Genomic DNA, 9,410 nt, shown 5'->3' on the forward strand with positions numbered 1-9,410 from the left:
CGTCTGCGAGTAGTGGCGGGGCCACCACCGGCGGTCTAACTCCCGCGCTGTCCGCTAGGAGCGCAACAGGTGTTGTGACGTCGCGCCGAAGAGCTGCGCGACCATCTCGTGCCGTCTGCGAGTAGGGCGGTGCCTCTGTCGGCGGTTTAACATGTGCTTCGACGATGCCACCTACCACTAGGGAAGCTCGTCGCAGTGAGGGTAAGAGACAGCAGCGAGCTACAGAGACGGAGGAACAGCGTATCCATGTCGTATCCAGAGTGAATCATTTTATAACCACCACAGTCTAACCATAACAAGCATATCCATAAGAACCCCCACCAGCTGAACATTAGCTGAACCTGGGCGTAGCCATGAGTATTGCTTTCGCAATCTACCGGGCTTAACTAAGCTAAGCCTCTGCTAATTTTTTTAGTAGTCTTGAGCATTTTTGCATTATTGCCATCATTACCAAAATATGAAGGTAAGGTTAATCAGTCGGTTATTTAGCAATAATATGTAGTTAACTAAAATATCTTACATATCCAGACGGCCGAAAAATGGGAGGACACTAAAGCTATCAGCGGGTTCATTGATGAGGACGGCAGAAAATGCAGAGTTAAGCACACTCGCGACGTCGGATTCAATTTTCGCATTTCTGGACCCATCAAAGAGTGAAATGGCATGTTCGTTAGGCATAATAATTTTGCTAAACCTCTTGCAGCATTGGTGGCAAAGTGTTGGAAACAAAGTTACGTTTGGCTTTTGTAGTTGTGCTCTACTCTTTTCTGGTGTCGTAGTACTTAGTCCATGCTGGGGAATGTTTAGAAAGGTTTAGCCGCTCAAAATAAGAATTTCTCCTTGCTATTAAGTCATTTTAACGGTAAACTAAACAACGGACAAAAAGTTCGCTCACATGTTACGCGAAGCGTCATGAGGCGCTCATGTTGAGACTTGAAAATAGTCAAGTTTGTTTCAAACTTGGAGTGAAATTACTGACAGCCCGCGATTTGTGCTTGCGTAGTCGCCTTTATCATAAACGGTAATTTTCTTATTTTCTTTTTGTTATGATGCAAGAAATCTCTAATAAACAACTGTACTGAACTTGTCTTCGTGATATAGGAATACGTATTCTATAATTTTGAAAATTGGAGCATCATCGCGATTTCGATGTATTGAAAATAAACTGAGCCTTCATCGCTGTCTTTCCATCCCGGTGTTCGTCATCACAAGCACGAAGCGGCGTCCTGAAGAGCGAAAGAGATAAATAAAAAATTTATTCGTTGGACGCAGAAAAGCCAGCCTGTCTGGTAACTGTTTAGTGATGTAGTCGAGGGTTCGACGGCATGCCGTCTGGTCAGGAATCATGTTTTGTTGATCAATTCACTGGTCACTGACCATTGTCAGTGACCAGTAAATCGATCAACAAAACTGTTTAGTGGTGGGAAGACTATAATGTGCGGCTGCCAGCTGTCAGAACCAAATTTAGCAGATCTCTGCATCCTGCTTTTGCTTAAATTTCGTGCATTATTGCCTTCTCCGAGGTTGTCGCTAAACTTACGAAATCTTTGTCGAGCCTGAACATTTCATATCGGAATCGTACTTTGTGCCCAAACGCAGGCACTGCACATCTGCGCTTGTCAGGTAAAAAGATGAGCAAATGAAAATCACACACGCCCAGCCTAATGCTAGATGCAGGTAAACTATTTCCGTTCCTTTGAAACATGGCAGCAGGCAAAAAGCTGCTTGAAGCGCTTTATCTCCAGTCTCCCAGAACCGTCTTCCTCTAGAGAATAGTTGCAAAGCGCTGGCATGTTTGTTGCTAGTTAGCCTTTCTTTCCCCCTCGCCACATGGGAAATCTTCCGGTCGCTGCTTATCTCAAAATATGGGCCGCCACAGCGCCCTGACAGCTGCCGCCAGCAGGCTTGAAGACTGTGTAGCCAACACGGTCCAGAGGATTATATGGATTGGTTTTTTAGTATTTTTCTGCCCGCGCATTTTCTTGGAGTCATCAGCACTTTCGCGTGCTGTCATACTGTGCTTTTCTGGCGAATTTTCCACTCTCGCTAAGATTTTTGGCTCATAATGGGTGTAAGTAAAACGTGTTTTACTTTTTCCGAAAATTACAGAGACGCGTAAGCTCTGCCTTTACTGCATTACGTGATAGCGGTCCTTCCTAATTACACATATGCTCATTAGCATACAGCAGTAGGATCACACCCTGTGAGCATACACACATAAATAACGCTTGTTTCAAGGCCACTTATGTAAGAGTGCTTTCCATGGCCTCGTCGACAACACCCCTGGCTCTCACAGCAATAATCGTTGATTCATGTCACCAAAAGCATAACATTTTTCATCATGCAAAGTTAATTCCTTCATGATGTCAAACTGTTTGAGACATTCTGTGGCGTTTAAAAATTCATTACCTGCCATGTTTCAGTCTCTTCTGTACCACGCAGGATGCCAGATTTAGATGGGATAGCAAAATACTTATTTCGTGAGAAAAAGCAGAATGCACATGGTCCGTGCTAGGTGGCTATTGTGCCGAAGGGAGTGTGGCTCGTGCATATTTTGTTTTCGTTGTGTTTTCATTCGGTTTTTCGGTTTGCAGTTCGGAAATACGTGTGGCCCGTAACTCACGTCACTCGTTTCGTGAACGAGAGCTGCCTGCTTCCTTGGCGGTAGCGATGAAACCGAGTCAGCGTTGAAGAGATGAACACAAGGCCTCTTTATACATTATATATAGGGCATATTTACAGCAAAACCGGCACAGAGGCCGAGGACTAACAGCTAGACACAACTGTAGTCGCATAGCAACGGTCGGGTAGACTACGACGCATCCCCACTTGCGAGCGGCACGGCACTCGACGAAGGCTCGTTGATGTCTCTCTCGGAGGCAGTGCGCTTAAAGCCCCTAGCGCGCTTGGGGAAGATTAATTTTAGAAACCTAATCAAAAATACTGTAATATTTCACTCGCAATAGCACTCAAGTTGTCCAATCTTGAGGCGGCACGGTTCGAGAGGTCCAATCAGTGAGCGAGCTGATCGCTCGCTTCAAATCTTCCGTCGTGTTAAGGCGACTAGCCGCCAGGGAACCGGCGCCTGGGTGTGTGACATTCCAGACATGTCTGATCATGTGGACCGCTCGATGCTACCGATGCTCCCTGGCAATGCGCCTTGAGGAGAAGCACCGGAGCAGGCAAAGAGGGTGTCATCAGGAGCTGCCCGACGCTCAGTTGAGCGGAATCCGGGTGGCTCGCCCGGGCACAACAGCGCCTCCGCCATCAGACAATTCGCCGGGAAGACGAGCTGCTTCCACGTGACTCGGATGCCGGGCGCGCTCGTTCTCCAGGTCCTCCCATATCCACGTCCAGTGTTCAGGAGACAGGTAGCTTCACGTGCCTCGGGTTCCACTCGCGAGGTCGGGATTTCTGCTCACAGCAGTGTCGCTAAAGGGGTATTCACACGGGGGAGAAACCCACCCCTCTGGACCGCGATGTTGTGAAAACGAGCCGCCTTTGGGCACCTGAACCGGTTTCCCGGGGGCCCCTCAGGAAGGGGGGGGGGAGTTGTCTGCTGGCGCAAAAGCTCCCCCGGCGTTTTGCGCTCGCCTGGCAACTTTGCGGGTCGCGCGCTGCGGGAAACGCGTGATTATAGTTGGTATTCGGTGATTCCTGGTGGTAGGAGAGTTAGCGCAACCAGGCCGAGGGCGCGACCAGCCCAGGGTGAACTCTGACGACTAATTTTTAGTTCACTTGCAGTGAAACGAGAAAAACAGCAAGATAGGAAATGCTGCAGGTGACACTGTAACGGCTAGCGTCTGTCTTGGTTGCGCGACAAGTTGGGAGCCAGCGACTTCTAAGCAGTGTTGCAAATTCATTCCATTTTTGTCCGAAACCTGCGGTGAAGAAGGGTCGATGAACGACGCGCTGGAATGCGGGGTCGACTCGCAAGTTCCGCGACCTATAGGTGGCGTGACTAGAAACTCAATATGGCTGCCTTAGTGGTGGTCAAACAAGTCGCGGCAGGATGCGCCCATGCTTTTTCGCCATTGCATGCCCGAGAGGAAAGGCGCCCGGAAAAAATGCCTCTGCCGTTTTCGCAGGCACTAACGTTAGGGGATATAATGCAACACGTGCGAATAAAGCATTAGATGCCTAATCGAAGGTGAAGAGGTGCTCAACTCTGGTCATTTGATATGCTGCGGTGTACAAGGTTGCACGGCAGAGACGGTAACCCTACATGGACTGTGCCTGCAGACTTCCCAGGTGAAGCAAAAACCGCACGACCTGCAATTCACTTACACCTCCGACCGCTCTCTGAAGGTATGTGTACCAGTTTATTTGAACTTCGTTTTCTTCGTGATACAAGAGTAGAGCCGATGTGCGAGTTGTGAATATCCTGAGCAAAAAAAAATCTAGGAACTCTGAGCTACTATGATCTACACAGAAAACGCAGATTGTTCCAAGAAAATGCAGGTCGTTCTTCCTATTAGACATTTCAGTACGTGTATTCACGTTACAGCTAATCGCATCGCTTGCAGCGGTGTGTGCCACAAATGTTTATTCAGTCTCCCTGCGGTGCGCGCATGTGTCAGTTGTCCGTAACATTTGTGTATTTAATTGAGAAGAAAATGGCTACGGACTTCAGATGACCGAGTGTGAAAATTGTGCGACAAGCGGCGCGTCTGTGGAGAAACGTTACCAACGTACTGAACATCGTCACTCTAGATCGAGCCGCCGCGGCCATCTGGAACAAGTCTGTGCTGCGGCGGCAGCAATCGCAGACACTTTAGCTTGCATGTGAAATTATTCAACTTGTGCCGCAGGTCTTGAAGAAAAGATCATATTGAGGTTCAGTCCATTCGCAGCGACCGCATTCCGAGCGGAGCGAGGTGAAACAGTGCCGATGTCCTTTAGGCCATGGTAACCTTAAAAATCGAGCCTTACGTAACCAGCTCTTTATGGCATTCAAGAGAATGGTTTAAGGCTTTACTGCATTTTCTTGGCGTCAAACACTAAATATTATGGCCTAAATCTTTCATGTCAGCATTCATTTGGAGCGAGATTCCCAGTTTTGCATTTCTTATGGTGACCATCGTAGTGAAACGATGCACCTGATGTTTGCTTTATATTTTTTATGGCCACTGTTCATGCAAGGCAGGCAACTCGGAACGATGCAAACACATGATTGCAATGATGCTGTTTGTAAACAGGTAAGCCAGTTTTATTCAGTCTTTTTAGTAGGGTGTGATTGTACACAAAGTTGTGAGAATGTAATGAACAAGTACATATGTAATAATTTTTTTATATTAACAGGAAAGGCACTGATAACCTGGAAGTGTTGTCGTCAACAGACATGAAGCAAGCGTGGGGACGAATAAAAGCATCCTCAATGTATGAAGGAAGAACACTACGTGAACTATGTCACGTTCAGCCACAACCAAGGTTACGCCTCTAAGAAGAATTAAGTATTATGTAACATCAGGCAGCGCCTAATTGCTGCCGCTCCTAAGAGTGCACTGACACTTCATTATCATGGCAGGGAAGAACACGGGCGTGTCAGAATGCAAGATGGTGTTCCATCTACAGAGGAGCGTATTCTGGTGAAACACATGACCATGACTATGAACAAAATGGAACCATGCAGAGATATGCAATTCTTGATGTAACGTTTGAAGATGCCACCAAGTGCAAGATATACAAGTTCACAAGATGTCATCTCACAGAAGGTGAAGAAAAGTTCTCTTCCACACAACTTTCAGAAGATCAGTCACTCTCAGTCCTTGCAGAGACGAGAGACCAGAAGAATACAAAATGGGTAAGAGAGCGCAAATTGCGAATTACTGGCAGCACATGCCGTGCGTATTTTACCTTTGTCCCAAGAGAGGATCGTTCCTGGGAGGACAAAGTGGCACTGATGCTTGAAAACCGTTTCCGCGGCAACAGTGCCACAGAGTATGGGAAAGTATGGGAAAGTGTCCGAGAATAAAGCTCTGGAATACTATACCGAACTCTCTGGCTATGTCCCTACGCAGCTTGGGTTGGTAGTGAATGTGGCTTTGCCGTGGCTCGGGTACAGCCCAGATGGGGTTGTCTTCAAAGATGGTAGTCCAGTCACACTCATAGAAGTTAAAAGTCCGTTATTAGGTAAGAAAAAAACCAATTATTGAAGCAGCCCGCGAGAAAAAGCTGAACTACTTGAAGCAAGAAGGAGAGAACTTTATGCCTAGCAAGAATCATCCCTACTTCTCTCAAGTACAAATGGGAATGTTTCTACTCAATCTAAGGAAAGCTCATTTTGTTTTATATTCGCAAGTGGACTGATTAGTTCTCGAAGTGGAACGGTGTGACAACCATATTGATGAGCTTGTTAAGAGGCTGCAGTACGTGTACTTCAAACACGTGTTGCCCCACCTTACAAAACTCGCTGCCCACAAAAGTAGTGACCATTAAACTTTTCAATACTACTTGGCTGGACACTATGGTGCAAATTTTATGTACAATAAATATTTTTCGGAACTCTGCACAACGTGTGTATTCTTTGTTTTCGTCATCACCCACTGAAGACAAAGGAAGGCATTTTCCGTAACCTTCCAATTTAGTTATTTATTCATTCAGGTAGTAAGAATCACTTGACGGCATTGTTGTAGGGGATGTTACAGAGGGGGAAAGCACGAACAATGGTAAAGGGAGCAGAATAGTATTCAACTAATGTGAAGCAGTACAGAGCTAAATTTGAAATCAAGAAAATAATTTCACACATAAAAGAAAGATGTCAAAATACACTTCCGAAAGCAGCAGTCAGTTTCTTATTGCACACTATCATAATAATGTTGGCTCAGTGCACTGAAAAATTTCTTGTCATTTGTCAATACTACTTCTTGGGGCAATTTGTGGTTAGTGGCTACAGTGTTTATCTGATATAAGCTAGTTACAAATAGCGCTGTATTATTCTGTATAGCTTCCAATTTAGTAGTGAGGGTTACAGACTCCAAGTCCCGCAGTCCTGTGCCAGCTGCACCCATTTGATCTCTGCAAACTTCCTATAATCTCATCCCTCCCCCCCCCTCCCCCCCCCCCCCCCCCTTCGCTATTCTTGCCTTCCCTTAGAAATCACTCTGTCTCCCTTGAGGACAATCTATTATCTTGCTTTTACTTTATGTGACTTGTCCATGCCCATTTCCTCATGATTTCTACAAGAATGCCATTAATGCATTTGTTGCCTTACCCATTTGGCGCTTCCTGTCTCAACATTGTGCCTACCAATTTAAATTGAAATCTTTTTGTAAGTTTTCCCGTTTCTGTACCACAGGTGAGTACTGGTAAGGTACAGCTATTATATACTTTCCTCTTGACAGATCCTTATAGCCTGTAGTTCATGATCTGATAGTACTTACAAATGTGCCTCAACATAGCCTTATTTTTCTACTTATCCCTTTCCTGGTGCAGATCAGTGACCACTGCATGTCCTACTGTATAGATCAGTATTATACAGTCATACGTGGTGCAAGTGAAGGCATGGTGCTACATAAAAATAAGCAAGGAACAAACCACATTTTCAGGTGCATGCACAACACAAGCATCATCGTTACAGCAAATTACTATTGACGAATCTCTCCTCGGCCAGTATTGGGGCAGACAGGTTAACTATCCTTGCTATTATGACAAATATTTCATCAAGTATGCCAATCATTTCCCATGGGACTGGACTTTTCAGCACTTTAAAAACTTTCATCTTTTGAATAGCCCGTTCAACATGCACACGTTCCCTAGCAATATTGATTGTTTTCTTATCATCTTTTGCTGAGAACTGTGCTTGGTGGCGCAAAAAATGAGGCTGCGCAATCCCCAGGCCTAGCTGCTCACATATTTCATCTACTTTGAAACCATTGTCAATCATGACGTCATCCTCAAAACTGTTTACTTTCGTTAGCACGTCAGACTTCTGCACACATGCTTTACCGAGGCCCTGCCGCCAAAGCCATCGCTGATAAACGTTATCATGCCACCTGGCGAAACACCTATGAGCACGTTTGCTCTGGGCATCCTTTATGGTGGGAATATGTCAAAATCCGACGTGAAGAGCAGTGGGACTTTTCAATTCGAATTTCTGTGCAATCTAGCACCACACGCACTTCTTTGTAAGCCTCGAAACAACGTGGCAAGTTCTTTGAGATCTCATCCTTTGTGCGCCATGGTACTGCAGCCTCAAGTACAGCTGCAAGACTGCGCACAGTAGAATAAAAAGTTTGTGGACAGTTGTCTTGCTCACTGCAAACAATGTGGCAAGACATGCGAATGACAGGTAGGTCTTCAAGCGAACAAAGACGACGACAACTCGTTCAAACACAGTCATCTCGCTAACTGTGTTGTCTTCAAGAGCTACCTCGTTTTATATGGAGAGAAGGCTAGTCATTGTTGCTACACCTGTAAATGCCTGTACCGCAGAATCTGCAACTAGCAGTTCTACAAGCTTAGTCTTTTTAGTGCAAGTCGGTGTTAACCTGTACACTCTTGTCATTTTGGGCATTCCACAGTGGAAGTGCTAGGAGAGCATCAATTGCATAGCTCCCTGCGGGCACAAATCTGGTTGTTGCATCGTCAGAGAAGCCTCCACCTGACGGCATCTGCTGCGTGTCCTCAGGCATCTGTGTGGAAAAAAAAATGTGAATGAGACCCTGAAAGGAATGTATCACATATGCTACTCCAAATGTACTTGAGCGGGATTACATAGCCTCATGTTCACAGTAATTATTGAGCGATACTAAAAAGAGGTGGCATTTTCTTTCTCCATTTCCATGCAAATTACAACAGAAGGATTACCTGCACATCCTCTTCTTGACCGCTTTCTCCTTCTCCTGGCTTGAGTGGTTAAGAATAGAGCTTCGTAATGCTTTCGGCTTTGGGGGAAACCTCTAAAAGTACAAATATACAGATTTCTTATGAACCGGGAATTCTGCTTATTGCAATATCAGTCGCAATGGCAGCTATCAGTATCGTAATTTTTAACAGGTGCAGTAATCTGCAGCTGATTAGGTGCTCATAATTGTTTGCTTACGTTAAATAAGGCAAAAGAAATGTTATCCAAGAAATGAACATGACTGAAATCGAAACCTTACTGCGAAAAACGCTGGCAGCTGCTCGTGCAGAACGGGCTGTTGATGCTTGAGATCTAGATGAATCAAGGCGGTCATGGCTCCTTAATGGCAGGCACAGTGACGGGATGGCAGTCTTCTTCAACCTCTTCCGAACAGGTGTCTATACCTTTGGGTCTGTGTTGAAAAATGCGAATTACACATTTGTTAAAAGACATCGTCCAGTTACACTATCCACGCGTCAGAAGTCATTACAACTTGTGGAATAGTCACACAAAATTGTTTCTGCTGGGTTACACAAAACGTATAAAAAATTGGTGACTACCATAA

General features: G+C 45.5%; 1 pseudogene; it reads right to left on the reverse strand.

Annotated features, from left to right (window-relative positions):
• Positions 1 to 7,379: 7,379 nt before the first annotated feature.
• LOC146210041 (uncharacterized) lies at positions 7,380 to 8,633 on the reverse strand (annotated as a pseudogene).
• Positions 8,634 to 9,410: the final 777 nt, after the last annotated feature.

This window comes from Amblyomma maculatum, chromosome 1 (genome assembly GCF_055883805.1).
Source record: "Amblyomma maculatum isolate TAMU_Amacu chromosome 1, ASM5588380v1, whole genome shotgun sequence".
Classification (NCBI taxonomy): Eukaryota; Metazoa; Arthropoda; class Arachnida; order Ixodida; family Ixodidae; genus Amblyomma; species Amblyomma maculatum.